Here is an 18,654-nt window from a genome sequence, read left to right on the forward strand (position 1 = left end):
CAGCTCGATTCTCTGAAGGTGTGGCCACTGTTCCAAATCTTCCTGCATTGGAATGTTGTCTTTGGACACTGGAATGTCTTTGTGGGTGTAAATGTCAGGTAAGTCAACATAAATGTTCTCTTTCAAACCACACACCTCTAATCCTGAAAGATGGTAGCTTGACTCTAACTTTTCCTGACCCATAGTGCGAAGCAGAATCTGAGTTTTCTTGCCTTCAGTCTCAAGCTGTTTGACATGACTTTTATTTCATGATTTTCGACATTTCGACAGCATGACTTTTTATTTGTTTTTGACATGACTTGTATTTTATTATTTTCGACATTTCGACGGCATGACTTTCATTTGTTTTTGACATGACTTGTATTTTATGATTTTCGACATTTCGACGGAATGACCCTTATTTGTTTTTGACATGACTTGTATTTTATGATTTTTGACATGCCGCGGCATGACTTTTTATTTGTTTTTGACATGACTTGTACTTTATGATTTTCGACATTTCGATGGCATGACTTTTTATTTGTTTTTGACATGACTTGTATTTTATGATTTTTGACATGCCGCAGCATGACCTTTTATTTAATTTTGACATGACTTTCTTTTAATGATTTTCGACATGCCGTGGCATGACTTTTTATTTGTTTTTGACATGACTTTTATGATTTTCGGCAAGAATTTTTTTTTATTGATTTTTTAAATGCTGTGGCATGACTTTTTATTTGTTTTTCACATAACTTGTATGTTATCACTTTCGATATGCCAAAGCATGACTTTTTCTTTCTTTTTGACATGACTTTCTTTTCATGATTTTCAACATACCGTGAAAATGCATGACTTTTTATTTGATTTTGACATGACTTTCTTTTAATGATTTCCGACAAGCCGTGGCATGACTTTTTTGTTTGTTTTTGACATGGCTTTTTTTATTATTTTCCACATGACTTGTATTTTTGATTTTCGACATGACGCGGCATAACTTTTTATTAGTTTTTCATCACTTGTATTTTATGACTTTTGACATGCCGCGGCATGACTTTTTATTTGTTTTTGACATGACTTGTATTTTATGATTTTCGACATGACTTTCTTTTAATGATTTTCAACATGCCGCGGCATGACATTTTATTTGATTTTGAAGTTACTTTTTTTATGATTTTCGACATGACTTTTTATTTGTTTTTGACATGACTTTCTTTTAATGATTTTCGACATGGCGCGGCATGAGTTTTTTATGATTTTCAACATGGTTTTCTATTAATGATTTTCAACATGCCGCGGCATGACTTTTTATTTGATTTTGACCTTGCTTTTTTTTCTGATTTTCGACATGCCGTGGCATGAGTCTTTTCTGATTTTCGACATGGTTTTCTTTTAATGATTTTCAACATGCCACGGCATGACTTTTTATTTGATTTTGACCTTGCTTTTTTTTATGATTTTCGACATGCCGCGGCATGACCTTTTATTTGTTTTTGACATGACTTTCTTTTAATGATTTTCGACATACTGTGGCATGACTTTTTATTTGTTTTTGACATGACTTTCATGATTTTTGGCAAGTATTTTTTTTTTTGATTTTTGAACTGTTGTGGCATGACTTTTCATTTGTTTTTGACATGACTTGTATTTTATGATTTTCGATATGACTTTTTTTTGAGAGATGCCAAAGCATGACTTTTTTATTATTTTCTACATGACTTTCTTTTAATGATTTTCGACATGCCGTGAAAATGCATGACTTTTTATTTGATTTTGACATGACTTTCTTTTAATGATTTTCGACATGCCGTGGCATGACCTTTTATTTGTTTTTGACATGACTTTCTTTTAATGATTTTCGACATGCCGTGGCATGACTTTTTATTTGTTTTTGACATGACTTTCTTTTAATGATTTTCAACATGCCGTGAAAATGCATGACTTTTTATTTGATTTTGACATGACTTTCTTTTAATGATTTTCGACATGCCGTGGCATTACCTTTTATTTGTTTTTGACATGACTTTCTTTTAATGATTTTCGACATGCCGTGGCATGACTTTTTATTTCTTTCTGACATGACTTTCTTTTAATGATTTTCAACATGCCGTGAAAATGCATGACTTTTTATTTGATTTTGACATGACTTTCTTTTAATGATTTTCGACATGCCGTGGCATGACCTTTTATTTAATTTTGACATGACTTTCTTTTAATGATTTTCGACATGCCGTGGCATGACTTTTTATTTGTTTTTGACATGACTTTTATGATTTTCGGCAAGAATTTTTTTTTATTGATTTTTTAAATGCTGTGGCATGACTTTTTATTTGTTTTTCACATAACTTGTATGTTATCACTTTCGATATGCCAAAGCATGACTTTTTCTTTCTTTTTGACATGACTTTCTTTTCATGATTTTCAACATACCGTGAAAATGCATGACTTTTTATTTGATTTTGACATGACTTTCTTTTAATGATTTCCGACAAGCCGTGGCATGACTTTTTTGTTTGTTTTTGACATGGCTTTTTTTATTATTTTCCACATGACTTGTATTTTTGATTTTCGACATGACGCGGCATAACTTTTTATTAGTTTTTCATCACTTGTATTTTATGACTTTTGACATGCCGCGGCATGACTTTTTATTTGTTTTTGACATGACTTGTATTTTATGATTTTCGACATGACTTTCTTTTAATGATTTTCAACATGCCGCGGCATGACATTTTATTTGATTTTGAAGTTACTTTTTTTATGATTTTCGACATGACTTTTTATTTGTTTTTGACATGACTTTCTTTTAATGATTTTCGACATGGCGCGGCATGAGTTTTTTATGATTTTCAACATGGTTTTCTATTAATGATTTTCAACATGCCGCGGCATGACTTTTTATTTGATTTTGACCTTGCTTTTTTTTCTGATTTTCGACATGCCGTGGCATGAGTCTTTTCTGATTTTCGACATGGTTTTCTTTTAATGATTTTCAACATGCCACGGCATGACTTTTTATTTGATTTTGACCTTGCTTTTTTTTATGATTTTCGACATGCCGCGGCATGACCTTTTATTTGTTTTTGACATGACTTTCTTTTAATGATTTTCGACATACTGTGGCATGACTTTTTATTTGTTTTTGACATGACTTTCATGATTTTTGGCAAGTATTTTTTTTTTTGATTTTTGAACTGTTGTGGCATGACTTTTCATTTGTTTTTGACATGACTTGTATTTTATGATTTTCGATATGACTTTTTTTTGAGAGATGCCAAAGCATGACTTTTTTATTATTTTCTACATGACTTTCTTTTAATGATTTTCGACATGCCGTGAAAATGCATGACTTTTTATTTGATTTTGACATGACTTTCTTTTAATGATTTTCGACATGCCGTGGCATGACCTTTTATTTGTTTTTGACATGACTTTCTTTTAATGATTTTCGACATGCCGTGGCATGACTTTTTATTTGTTTTTGACATGACTTTCTTTTAATGATTTTCAACATGCCGTGAAAATGCATGACTTTTTATTTGATTTTGACATGACTTTCTTTTAATGATTTTCGACATGCCGTGGCATTACCTTTTATTTGTTTTTGACATGACTTTCTTTTAATGATTTTCGACATGCCGTGGCATGACTTTTTATTTCTTTCTGACATGACTTTCTTTTAATGATTTTCAACATGCCGTGAAAATGCATGACTTTTTATTTGATTTTGACATGACTTTCTTTTAATGATTTTCGACATGCCGTGGCATGACCTTTTATTTGTTTTTGACATGACTTTCTTTTAATGATTTTCGACATGCCGTAGCATGACTTTTTATTTGTTTTTATCATGAATTTTTTATGATTTTCGACATGACTATCTTTTTTAGGATTTTCGACATGCCGCGGCATGACTTTTTATTTGTTTTTGCCATTAATTTTTTTTCATGATTTTCGACATGACGCGGCATGACTTTTTATTTGTTTTTTACATAACTTTCTTTTAATGATTTTCGACATGACTTTTTATTTGTTTTTGACATGACTTGTATTTTATGATTTTCGACTTGACTTTCTTTTAATGATTTTCAACATGCCGCATTATGACTTTTTATTTGATTTTGACATTGCTTTTTTTATGATTTTCGGCATGCTGCGGCATGACTTTTTTTTGTTTTTATGAAAAGGATATGTATGAATATTCAAAATGACGTATGGAAAACTAAATTTAAATGTCCAGAAAAGTGGCAGTGTTGCTGTGCAGCAGTGTATGGTGTACGTTGTGAAGCTGTGTGTTGAGCAATGCGAGTTGCATCCAACTCATATTTACCTGGCATTGAAAATACAATGATCAAGTATTTCATTACAATAATTTGTTTTTAAAGTTAAAAACAAATACAGATTAATACCAGCCTTATTCTTGAAAAGAAGCATTATTTTGAAGAAAAAAATATGTATGTTACAAATATCCAACTGAGTAGAGATGTCAATTGTGAGTATATTGTAGCAGCACGCTCAAGTGTTTACCCAAACTAGCCTAATGTTCCAGAATGTGTGACAACATCAATGGACGATAACATCACATCAAAATAAGATGACATCACATCAAAGGACGATGACATCACTTCAAAGGACGATGACATCACTGTAATACTTAAAAGGATATGTATGAATATTCAAAATGACGTATGGAAAACTAAATTTAAATGTCCAGAAAAGTGGCAGTGTTGCTGTGCAGCAGTGTCTGATGTACGTTGTGAAGCTGTGTGTTGAGCAATGCGAGTTGTATCCAACTCATATTTACCTGGCATGGGAGATACAATGATCAAGTATGTTATGACAATTATTTTTTTTTAAAGTTATAAAGAAATACACATCAATACCATCCATATTCTTGAAAAGAAGCATTATTTTGAAGAAAAAAATATGTATGTTACAAATATCCAACTGAGTAGAGATTGTCAACTGTGAGTGTATTTTAGCAGCATGCTTCAAATGTCTACCCAAACTAGCCTAATGTTTCAGAATGTGTGAAGACATCAAAGGACGATGACATCACATCAAAGGACGATGACATCACATCAAAGGACGATGACATCACTGTAATACATAAAAGTTTATGTATGAATATTCGAAATGACGTATGGAAAACTAAATTTAAATGTCCAGAAAAGTGGCAGTGTTGCTGTGCAGCAGTGTCTGATGTACGTTGTGAAGCTGTGTGTTGAGCAATGCGAGTTGCATCCAACTCATATTTACCTGGCATTGAAAATACAATGATCAAGTATTTCATTACAATAATTTGTTTTTAAAGCTAAAAACAAATACAGATTAATACCAGCCATATTCTTGAAAAGAAGCATTATTTTGAAGAAAAAAATATGTATGTTACAAATATCCAACTGAGTAGAGATGTCAATTGTGAGTCTATTGTAGCAGCACGCTTCAAGTGTTTACCCAAACTAGCCTAATGTTCCAGAATGTGTGACAACATCAATGGACGATAACATCACATCAAAATAAGATGACATCACATCAAAGGACGATGACATCACTTCAAAGGACGATGACATCACTGTAATACATAAAAATTTATGTATGAATATTCGAAATGACGTATGGAAAACTAAATTTAAATGTCCAGAAAAGTGGCAGTGTTGCTGTGCAGCAGTGTCTGGTGACCGTTGTGAAGCTGTGTGTTGAGCAATGCGAGTTGCATCCAACTCATATTTACCTGGCATTGAAAATACAATGATCAAGTTTTTCATTACAATAATTTGTTTTTAAAGTTAAAAACAAATACAGATTAATACCAGCCATATTCTTGAAAAGAAGCATTATTTTAAAGAAAAAAATATGTATGTTACTAATATCCAACTGAGTAGAGATTGTCAACTGTGAGTGTATTTTAGCAGCAAGCTTCAAATGTCTACCCAAATTAACCTGATGTTCCAGAATATGTGAAAACATCAAAGGACGATAACATCACATCAATGGACAATGACATCACATCAAAGGACGATGACATCACTGTAATACATAAAAGTTTATGTATGAATATTCGAAATGACGTATGGAAAACTAAATTTAAATGTCCAGAAAAGTGGCAGTGTTGCTGTGCAGCTGTGTCTGGTGACCGTTGTGAAGCTGTGTGTTGAGCAATGCGAGTTGTATCCAACTCATATTTACCTGGCATGGGAGATACAATGATCAAGTATGTTATGACAATTATTTTTTTTTAAAGTTATAAAGAAATACACATCAATACCATCCATATTCTTGAAAAGAAGCATTATTTTGAAGAAAAAAATATGTATGTTACAAATATCCAACTGAGTAGAGATTGTCAACTGTGAGTGTATTTTAGCAGCATGCTTCAAATGTCTACCCAAACTAGCCTAATGTTTCAGAATGTGTGAAGACATCAAAGGACGATGACATCACATCAAAGGACGATGACATCACATCAAAGGACGATGACATCACTGTAATACATAAAAGTTTATGTATGAATATTCGAAATGACGTATGGAAAACTAAATTTAAATGTCCAGAAAAGTGGCAGTGTTGCTGTGCAGCAGTGTCTGATGTACGTTGTGAAGCTGTGTGTTGAGCAATGCGAGTTGCATCCAACTCATATTTACCTGGCATTGAAAATACAATGATCAAGTATTTCATTACAATAATTTGTTTTTAAAGCTAAAAACAAATACAGATTAATACCAGCCATATTCTTGAAAAGAAGCATTATTTTGAAGAAAAAAATATGTATGTTACAAATATCCAACTGAGTAGAGATGTCAATTGTGAGTCTATTGTAGCAGCACGCTTCAAGTGTTTACCCAAACTAGCCTAATGTTCCAGAATGTGTGACAACATCAATGGACGATAACATCACATCAAAATAAGATGACATCACATCAAAGGACGATGACATCACTTCAAAGGACGATGACATCACTGTAATACATAAAAATTTATGTATGAATATTCGAAATGACGTATGGAAAACTAAATTTAAATGTCCAGAAAAGTGGCAGTGTTGCTGTGCAGCAGTGTCTGGTGACCGTTGTGAAGCTGTGTGTTGAGCAATGCGAGTTGCATCCAACTCATATTTACCTGGCATTGAAAATACAATGATCAAGTTTTTCATTACAATAATTTGTTTTTAAAGTTAAAAACAAATACAGATTAATACCAGCCATATTCTTGAAAAGAAGCATTATTTTAAAGAAAAAAATATGTATGTTACTAATATCCAACTGAGTAGAGATTGTCAACTGTGAGTGTATTTTAGCAGCAAGCTTCAAATGTCTACCCAAATTAACCTGATGTTCCAGAATATGTGAAAACATCAAAGGACGATAACATCACATCAATGGACAATGACATCACATCAAAGGACGATGACATCACTGTAATACATAAAAGTTTATGTATGAATATTCGAAATGACGTATGGAAAACTAAATTTAAATGTCCAGAAAAGTGGCAGTGTTGCTGTGCAGCTGTGTCTGGTGACCGTTGTGAAGCTGTGTGTTGAGCAATGCGAGTTGCATCCAACTCATATTTACCTGGCATGGAAGATACAATGATCAAGTATTTCATGACAATAATTTTTTTTTAAATTTAAAAACAAATACAGATTAATACCATCCATATTCTTGAAAAGAAGCATTATTTTGAAGAAAAAACATATGAATGCTACAAATATCCAACTGAGTAGAGATGTCAACTGTGAGTGTATTGTGGCAGCACCTTTCAATGTGTCCATCCAAACTAGCCTAATGTTCCAGAATGTGTGAAAACATCAAAGGACGATGACATCACATCAAAGGACGATGACATCACTGTAATACTTAAAAGGATATGTATGAATATTCAAAATGACGTATGGAAAACTAAATTTAAATGTCCAGAAAAGTTGGCAGTGTTGCTGTGCAGCAGTGTCTGATGTACGTTGTGAAGCTGTGTGTTGAGCAATGAGAGTTGCATCCAACTCATTTTTACCTGGCATTGGAGATTAGATGATCAAGTATGTTATGACAATAATTCGTTTTTAAAGTTAAAAACCAATACAGATTAATACCATCCATATTCTTGAAAAGAAGCATTATTTTGAAGAAAAAAATATGTATGTTACAAATATCCAACTGAGTAGAGATGTATACTGTGAGTGTATTGTGGCAGTACGCTTCAATGTGTCTATCCAAACTAGCCTAAAGTTCCAGAATGTGTGAAAACATCAAAGGACAATGTCATCACATCAAAGGACGATGACATCACATCAAGGGACTAAGACATCACATCAAAGGACGATGACATCACTGTAATACATAAAAGGATATGTATGAATATATGAAATGACGTATGGAAAACTAAATTTAAATGTCCAGAGAAGTGGCAGTGTTGCTGTGCAGCAGTGTCTGATGTACGTTGTGAAGCTGTGTGTTGAGCAATGCGAGTTGCATCAAACTCATATTTACCTGGCATGGGAGATACAATGATCAAGTATGTTATGACAATAATTTTTTTTTAAAGTTAAAAACAAATACAGATCAATACCAGCCATATTCTTGAAAAGAAGCATTATTTTGAAGAAAAAAATATGTATGTTACAAATAACCAACTGAGTAGAGAAGTCAACTGTGAGTGTATTGTGGCAGCACGCTTCAATGTGTCTATCCAAACTAGCCTAACTTTCCAGAATGTGTGACAACATCAATGGACGATAACATCACATCAAAGTAAGATGACATCACATCAAAGTACGATGACATCACATCAAAGGATGATGACATCACATCAAAGGATGATGACATCACTGTAATACTTAAAAGGATATTTATTAATATTCAAAATGACGCATGGAAAACTAAATTTAAATGTCCAGAAAAGTGGCAGTGTTGCTGCGCAGCAGTCTCTGGTGACCGTTGTGAAGCTGTGTGTTGAGCAATGCGAGTTTCATCCAACACATATTTACCTGGCCTGGGAGATACAATGATCAAGTATGTTATGACAATAATCTTTTTTAAAGTTATGAAGAAATACAGATCAATACCAGCCATATTCTTGAAAAGAAGCATTATTTTTTAAAGAAAAATATATGTATGTTACTAATATCCAACTGAGTAGAGATTGTCAACTGTGAGTGTATTGTGGCAGCATGCTTCAATGTGTCTATCCAAACTAGCCTAATGTTCCAGAATGTGTGACAACATCAAAGGACGATGACATCACATCGAAGGACGATGACATCACTATAATACATAAAATATTATGTATGAATATTCGAAATGACGAATGGAAAACTAAATTTAAATGTCCAGAAAAGTGGCAGTGTCTGGTGTACGTTGTGAACCTGTGTGTTGAGCAATGCGAGTTGCATCCAGCTCGTATTTACCTGGCATGGGAGATACAATGATCAAGTACTTCATGACAATAATTTGTTTTTAAAGTTAAAAACCAATACAGATTAATACCATCCATATTCTTGAAAAGAAGCATTATTTTGAAGAAAAAAATATGTATGTTACAAATATCCATCTGAGTAGAGATGTATACTGTGAGTGCATTGTGGCAGCACGCTTCAATGTGTCTATCCAAACTAGCCGAAAGTTCCAGAATGTGTGAAAACATCAAAGGACGATGTCATCACATCAAAGGACGATGACATCACATCAAGGGACTAAGACATCACATCAAAGGACGATGACATCACTGTAATACATAAAAGGATATGTATGAATATTTGAAATGACGTATGGAAAACTAAATTTAAATGTCCAGAGAAGTGGCAGTGTTGCTGTGCAGCAGTGTCTGGTGACCGTTGTGAAGCTGTGTGTTGAGCAATGCGAGTTGCATACAACTCATATTTACCTGGCATGGGAGATACAATGATCAAGTATGTAGAGACAATAATTTTTTCTTAAATTTAAAAACAAATACAGATTAATACCAGCTACATTCTTGAAAAGAAGCATTATTTTGAAGAAAAAAATATATATGTTACAAATATCCAACTGAGTAGAGATTGTCAACTGTGAGTGTATTGTGACAGCACGCTTCAATGTGTCTATCCAAACTAACTAATGTTCCAGAATGTATGAAAAAATCAAAGGACGATGACATCACATCAAAGGACGATGACATCTCATCAAAGGACGATGATATCAATGTAGTACATGAAAAGGCATGTATGAATATTCAAAATGACGTATGGAAAACTACATTTAAATGTCCAGAAAAGTGGCAGTGTTGCTGCGCAGCAGTGTCTGGTGACTGTTGTGAAGCTGTGTGTTGAGCAATGCAAGTTTCATCCAACACATATTTACCTGGCCTGGGAGATACAATGATCAAGTATGTTATGACAATAATCTTTTTTAAAGTTATGAAGAAATACAGATCAATACCAGCCATATTCTTGAAAAGAAGCATTATTTTTTAAAGAAAAATATATGTATGTTACTAATATCCAACTGAGTAGAGATTGTCAACTGTGAGTGTATTGTGGCAGCATGCTTCAATGTGTCTATCCAAACTATCCTAATGTTCCAGAATGTGTGAAAACATCAAAAGACGATGACATCACATCGAAGGACGATGACATCATATCAAATCAAATCAAATCAATTTATTTTTGTATAGCGTCAAATCACAACAGAAGTTATCTCAAGACGCTTTATGTCATCGCTTTATACATCAAAGGACGATGACATCACATCAATGGACGAAGACATTACATCAAAGGACGATGACATCACTGTAATACATAAAAGGATATGTATAAATATTCAAAATGATGTATGGAAAACTAAATTTAAATGTTCAGAAAAGTGGCAGTGTTGCTGTGCAGCAGTGTCTGATGTACGTTGTGAAGCTGTATGTTGACCAATGCGAGTCGCATCAAAATCATATTTACCTGGCATTGGAGATACAATGATCAAGTATTTTATGACAATAAAAAATTTTAAAGTTAAAAACCAATACAGATTAATACCATCCATATTCTTGAAAAGAAGCATTATTTTGAAGAAAAAAAAATATATGTTACAAATATCCAACTGAGTACAGATTGTCAACTGTGAGTGTATTGTGGCAGCACGCTTCATTGTGTCTATCCAAACTAGCCTAATGATCCAGAATGTGTGAAAACATCAAAGGACGAAGACATCACAAACAAAGGACGATGACTTAATCAAACGACGAAGACATCACATCAAATCAAATCAAATCAAATCAATTTATTTTTGTATAGCGTCAAATCACAACAGAAGTTATCTCAAGACGCTTTATGTCATCGCTTTATACATCAAAGGACGATGACATCACATCAATGGACGAAGACATCACATCAAAGGACGATGACATCACTGTAATACATAAAAGGATATGTATGAATATTCAAAATGACGTATGGAAAACTAAATTTAAATGTCCAGAAAAGTGGCAGTGTTGCTGTTGTAAGGGATTTACAAATGGAACAGGTTTGGTTATTAGCTAATTTAATAAATAATATTCATAGAATTATTATTATTAATAATACTTATTAATCAACATTAATAATGAACGGGGCACCACCCTGGAATCAGGGACCAATAACCAAAACGTTAATCCAGTCTCATAAGGGGATTGTTCACTCCAAATGCCAGTATTTAAACACTACTTTACATTTAGGAGATGAACGGTGAAGGCACTAACTCTCATAACCAGCCGCTATTACAATATGAATGCACAATAAACACAGACAACTGCTATTTAAAATAAGACCATTTATTTTAAATATAGTGATCTCAATCAACAATAAAAACTCTAACAACATTAATCTAAATCAATAGTTATTACAGCAGTAATTACTAATTAACAACACTTTTAATAAACAAATGGATGTTCTACAATGCAGCTCTAAGCACTAAACTAGAATGAAACAAAACACAAAGTGAGAGAGAGAGGATGTGTGTGTGTGTGTGTGTGTGTGTGTGTGTGTGTGTGTGTGTGAGTATGAGAGGAGGTGTGAAATGGGAGTGTGTGTGTGGAGGAGGAGCAAAGGACGCTCGAGGTGGCGTCACCACGTAAGTGGCTACGTCACGCGAGGGAGGGGTTGCTCGAACGTTACAGACCACACCCAAACGGGATGTGAAAGTCCCGCGTGATCAGGAAGGTGGGAACGTGTGTGGGAGGAGCAAGGGAAACCTCGAGGTGGCGTCACCACGTAAGTGGTTACTTCACGAGGGAGGAGTTGCTCGAACGTTACAGATCACGCCCAAACGGGATGTGAAAGTCCCGCGTGATCAGTAAGGTGGGAACGTGAGGAGGCGTATCTACGTGTGTGCGTGTGTGGGAGGAGCAAGGGAAACCCCGAGGCGGTGTCACCACGTAAGTGGTTACGTCACGTGAGGGAGGAGTTAGGGAAACCCAGAGGCGGCGTCACCACGTAAGTGGTTACGTCACGAGGGAGGAGTTACTCTGGTGGCGGAGGCGCCACGGAAATCACCGACTGCGTACGAACGGGAGGTTTAAGTCCCACGCGGTCGATGAAAGAGAAAGAGAAAGAGTGTGTAGGAGTGGGGTTTGCTCTGGTGGCGGAGGCGCCACGGAAGTCACCGACTGCGTACGAACGGGAGGTTTAAGTCCCACGCGGTCGATGAAAGTGTTTGTTTGTGTGTGGTAGAAGTGGAGGGAAAGAAAGGCGGGGAGCGCCTTAAAACAGTATCACAGTCAAAACAGTAAACACCGCAGCAGCAGGAATCCTAACTGATACTGCGAGAGATGTAATAGCTGGGTTATTATTACTCAGATGCTGGGCAGGCAAACTCACGTTTGTCAGCCGTGCACTGGTCTTTTAATAATAACTACAGCTACAGATCTTCACGTTTGGCAGAAGCTAACACAAGGAGCACACAGTAATCAGACAGTCAAAAACAGTAAACAAAGCAAAATAAACAAGCAAAGCAGAGCAAAGCAAGTAAAATAAACAAAGCAAACAGACGGACTCGGCGGTCCGTATGTTTAGTATAAATCAACAGTAGTTATTAACTTATTGGAATATACAATTTCACTAGTCTCTGCCCAGACACAAGCCTCTTACTTGAATCGCTTCTTCGGAGCGATAGTGGAGTATATCGTCGTTAATTGGTCCGGCGGCGTCGCACAGGCTCGGACAATAACGGGCCGTTATGGTGCTCGTCAGCTGATGAACGGCAGGCTGGACCTCCGTGTGGCAGCGGAGGGGAAAGCAGCAGGAAATGAAGGAAAAGGCGGTGCGCTCGTTTCCTTTGATGAAGAACGGTTGTCCTCGGCTTCCTTGGTGAAGCCGGGCTGTATTCTTCCTTCTGCAGGGATGTGGATCAAAGTCTGATGGACACAACAATTTCTTAGACTCGTCCAGCGAGGTCAGGAAATTGTGGCTCGAGTCTTAAGGTGAACGCCGCAGCGTTGGGTACCTCCTGTAGCAACTGAAGTTGCAGTGGAAAAGGGAATGAGATTCAGGTGAGCGTGCCTATATCTCCCGTGAGAATAGTGGGCGTTTCACCGGAAAGACCCCACATTTCCTGTTAGCCTCATCCAATGGGAGTCCTTGTTTTGGATTCAACATGAAATCTCGCATGTAGGTGAGAGATTTTCACAGCCGGCCGCTGTGATCAGGCTTCTGGTTTCCCATGTAGGCCAAGGCTCTTTGTCTCGTGAGCTCCCCAGCAGTGTCTGGTGACTGTTGTGAAGCTGTGTGTTGAGCAATGCGAGTTGCATCAAACTCATATTTACCTGGCATGGGAGATACAATGATCAAGTATGTTATGACAATAATTTTTTTTTAAAGTTAAAAACAAATACAGATCAATACCAGCCATATTCTTGAAAAGAAGCATTATTTTGAAGAAAAAAATATGTATGTTACAAATATCCAACTGAGTAGAGAAGTCAACTGTGAGTGTATTGTGGCAGCACGCTTCAATGTGTCTATCCAAACTAGCCTAATGTTCCAGAATGTGTGAAAACATCAAAGGACGATGACATAACATCAAAGGACGATGACATCACTGTAATACATAAAAGGATATGTATGAATATTCAAAATGACGTATGGAAAACTACATTTAATTGTCCAGAAAAGTTGGCAGTGTTGCTGTGCAGCAGTGTCTGATGTACGTTGTGAAGCTGTGTGTTGAGCAATGCGAGTTGCATCCAACTCATATTTACCTGGCATTGGAGATACAATGATCAAGTATTTTATGACAATAATTTTTTTTAAAGTTAAAAACCAATACAGATTAATACCATCCATATTCTTGAAATGAAGCATTATTTTGAAGAAAAAAATATGTATGTTACAAATATCCAATTGAGTAGAGATGTCAATTGTGAGTATATTGTAGCAGCACGCTTCAAGTGTTTACCCAAACTAGCCTAATGATCCAGAATGTGTGACAACATCAATGGACGATAACATCACATCAAAGTACGATGACATCACATCAAAGGACGATGACATCACATCAAAGGACGATGACATCATATCAAAGGACGAAAACATCACATCAAATCAAATCAAATCAAATCAATTTATTTTTGTATAGCGTGAAATCACAACAGAAGTTATCTCAAGACGCTTTATGTCATCGCTTTATACATCAAAGGAAGATGACATCACATCAATGGACGAAGACATCACATCAAAGGACGATGACATCACTATAATACATAAAAGGATATGTATGAATATTTGAAATGATGTATGGAAAACTAAATTTAAATGTCCAGAAAAGTGGCAGTGTTGCTGTGCAGCAGTGTCTGGTGACCGTTGTGAAGCTGTGTGTTGAGCAATGCGAGTTGCATACAACTCATATTTACCTGGCATGGGAGATACAATGATCAAGTATGTAGAGACAATAATTTTTTTTTAAAGTTAAAAACAAATACAGATTAATACCAGTCACATTCTTGAAAAGAAGCATTATTTTGAAGAAAAAAATATGTATGTTACAAATATCAAACTGAGTAGAGAAGTCAACTGTGAGTGTATTGTGGCAGCATGCTTCAATGTGTCCATCCAAACTAGCCTAATGTTCCAGAATGTGTGAAAACATCAAAGGATGATGACATCACATCAAAGGACGATGACATCACTGTAATAAATAAAAGGATTTGTATGAATATTCAAAATGATGTATGGAAAATTAAATTTAAATGTCCAGAAAAGTTGGCAGTGTTGCTGTGCAGCAGTGTCTGATGTACGTTGTGAAGCTGTGTGTTGAGCAATGCGAGTTGCATCCAACTCATATTTACCTGGCATGGGAGTTTAGATGATCAAGTATGTTATGACAATAATTTTTTTTAAAGTTAAAAACCAATACAGATTAATACCATCCATATTCTTGAAATGAAGCATTATTTTGAAGAAAACAATATGTATGTTACAAAAATCCAACTGAGTAGAGAAGTCAACTGTGAGTGTATTGTGGCAGTACGCTTCAATGTGTCTATCCAAACTAGCCTAATGATCCAGAATGTGTGAAAACATCAATGGACGATGACATCACATCAAAGGACGATGACATCACATCAAGGGACGAAGACATCACATCAAAGGACGATGACATCACTGTAATTCATAAAAGTATATGTATGAATATTCTAAATGACGTATGGAAAACTAAATTTAAATTTCCAGAAAAGTGGCAGTGTTGCTGTGCAGCAGTGTCTGATGTACGTTGTGAAGCTATGTGTTGAGCAATGCGAGTCGCATCCAACTCATATTTACCTGGCATTGGAGATACAATGATCAAGTATTTTATGACAATACATTTTTTTTAAAGTTAAAAACAAATACAGATTAATACCATCCATATTCTTGAAAAGAAGCATTATTTTGAAGAAAAAAATATGTATGTTACAAATATCCAACTGAGTAGAGATGTCAACTGTGAGTGTATTGTGGCAGCACGATTCAATGTGTCTATCCAAACTAGCCTAATGTTCCAGAATGTGTGATAACATCAAAGGACGATGATATCACATCAAGGGACGAAGACATCACATCAAAGGACGATGACATCACTGTAATTCATAAAAGTATATGTATGAATATTCTAAATGACGTATGGAAAACTAAATTTAAATTTCCAGAAAAGTGGCAGTGTTGCTGTGCAGCAGTGTCTGATGTACGTTGTGAAGCTGTGTGTTGAGCAATGCGAGTCGCATCCAACTCATATTTACCTGGCATTGGAGATATAATGATCAAGTATTTTATGACAATACATTTTTTTTAAAGTTAAAAACAAATACACATTAATACCATCCATATTCTTGAAAAGAAGCATTATTTTGAAGAAAAAAATATGTATGTTACAAATATCCAACTGAGTAGAGATGTCAACTGTGAGTGTATTGTGGCAGCACGATTCAATGTGTCTATCCAAACTAGCCTAATGTTCCAGAATGTGTGATAACATCAAAGGGCGATGATATCACATCAAAGGATGATGACATCACTGTAATACATAAAAGGATATGTATGAATATTCAAAAAAACTTATGTATGTTACAAATATCCAACTGAGTAGAGATTGTCAACTGTGAGTGTATTGTGGCAGCACGCTTCAATTCCATCCAAACTAGCCTAATGTTCCAGAATGTGTGACAACATCAATGGACGATAACATCAAAGTACGATGACATCACATCAAAGGACGATGACATCTGTAGGGACCCAGTATCTGGCTTGTTTCAAGTGACCTCATGAACTCAGTAACATGATCCTTGACCACAGGACTCAGCTCAGTTCTCATTGGCTACAGTAACATTTCACACAGAGGTGTGAAATTCAGCCAGAACAATACCAGAGGAATGTCCTTTGTTCCCTTTCTTTCCTCTTCACCTCCTCAACCAAGAGGTGAGCCACAGTTCTCTTTCTACTCATTCTCCTCAACAAGCTGACCTGCTTGAGGTGAGATGCTGCGCTCCAGACCGGAAGCAGCTCTGCTCTTTGATTCTATGTTCTGTTAGGAAACAGTCATAGCAACATAAGGAACCAAAAATGAAAGACGCAAGCTCCTGCCATCTCACAGTTAGCACCAAGCTAACCAATCTGCACAGCAAAGACGACATCTTTGATTTGGAACCACAACTTCAACACATGGAATTACAAACCCTGTTCTTCCATAGGGTAACGTACTGGGCTTACCGTTGCATTAGCAATCGCACATGGCTGTGCAAGACGGTCCAACTTTGATTTCTAGAATGTACTTGTATTGATTTGGTTTAATATTATTCATTGAGTTTGACTGTGTTGATTTATCTGTATTTGATATCTGGGTAGGTGGCTTCGCCACATCTGATGTGTTTAGTTTATGCTTCACATAGACAAGTTCTTGCATGCAAACTAACCATCTTTTCTAACCCACTGCATATCTAACATGCATTAAGATCACATACATAAACTTTGAATTAGTTAAACATAAACATACAGCTTCAGATAATCTTAACCCCCACATCACCCTCCCCCCCCCCCCCCATTTGACCTTCTTGAGCACATGTGCTCAGAAGAACAAAGAGGTCATGTGATGACATGCTGACGGCCATCTCTGATTCCGCCATCTTTGATTCCGCCATCTTTGATTCAGCCATCTTTGTAGTTTTACAGTGCTCGCCATTTTGTTTGTAGGCCATACAGACATTTTGAGACAAGAACCCATCTTGTTTCCCCCCCACCCTATCTCTCACACACACACACACACACACACACACACACACACACACACACACATTGTGTTTGGTTTGTTTAGTTTAGTTATTTAGTTAGATTAATATTGTGTTTAAAACCTTTATTATCTTGTAAATAAATGTTTGTGGAATATACATGCTGGTCTCTTTAATGTTGCACAAGAGTGAATAATGCCAAACTCTGCTATGTCAAGAACTCCGATATCCTTCAACCTTTACTATCTATTTTATTTATAGTTATTAATTTAATTATTAATCAACATTCCAAATTGATAGTTTAGCATATATAATGAGACTATATTAACGTTTTGGTCATTGGTCCCTGATTCCAGGGTGGTGCCCCGTTTATTATTGATGTTTATTGATAATCTTTATTAATATTAATAATTCTATTATTATTTATTAATTAATTTTCTAATAACCAAAACCTACTAAGTAGAATTCCTACACATCACATCAAAGGACGATGACATCACTGTAATACTTAAAAGGATATGTATGAATATTCAAAATGACGTATGGAAAACTACATTTAAATGTCCAGAAAAGTTGCAGTGTTGCTGTGCAGCAGTGTCTGGTAACCGTTGTGAAGCTGTGTGTTGAGCAATGCGAGTTGCATCCAACTCCTGTTTACCTGGCATGGGAGATACAATGATCAAGTATTTTACGACAATAATTAGTTTTTAAAGTTAAAAACAAATACAGATTAATACCAGCCATATTCTTGAAAAGAAGCATTATTTTGAAGAAAAAATGATGTATGTTACTAATATCCAACTGAGTAGAGATTGTCAACTGTGAGTGTATTGTAGCAGCACGCTTCAAGTGTTTACTCAAACTAGCCTAATGTTCCAGAATGTGTGAAAACATCAAAGGACGATGTCATCACATCAAAGGACGATGACATCACATCAAAGGACGATGACATCACTGTAATACTTAAAAGGATATGTATGA

The 18,654-nt window shown here is 35.6% G+C and overlaps 1 long non-coding RNA gene across 1 annotated transcript in view; it reads right to left on the minus strand.

Moving 5' to 3' along the window:
* Positions 1 to 18,405, minus strand: part of LOC141774782 (uncharacterized) — a 139,316-nt gene extending 120,911 nt beyond the window's left edge. Inside the window, exons 1-2 of the long non-coding RNA XR_012595453.1 lie at positions 18,182 to 18,405; positions 9,383 to 9,667 (exon numbers count right to left, since the gene is read on the minus strand). This is a non-coding gene — a long non-coding RNA (uncharacterized LOC141774782). The remainder of the gene's footprint in view (positions 1 to 9,382; positions 9,668 to 18,181) is intronic.
* Positions 18,406 to 18,654: the final 249 nt, after the last annotated feature.

The sequence above is a fragment of the Sebastes fasciatus genome, chromosome 10 (assembly GCF_043250625.1).
Source record: "Sebastes fasciatus isolate fSebFas1 chromosome 10, fSebFas1.pri, whole genome shotgun sequence".
Classification (NCBI taxonomy): Eukaryota; Metazoa; Chordata; class Actinopteri; order Perciformes; family Sebastidae; genus Sebastes; species Sebastes fasciatus.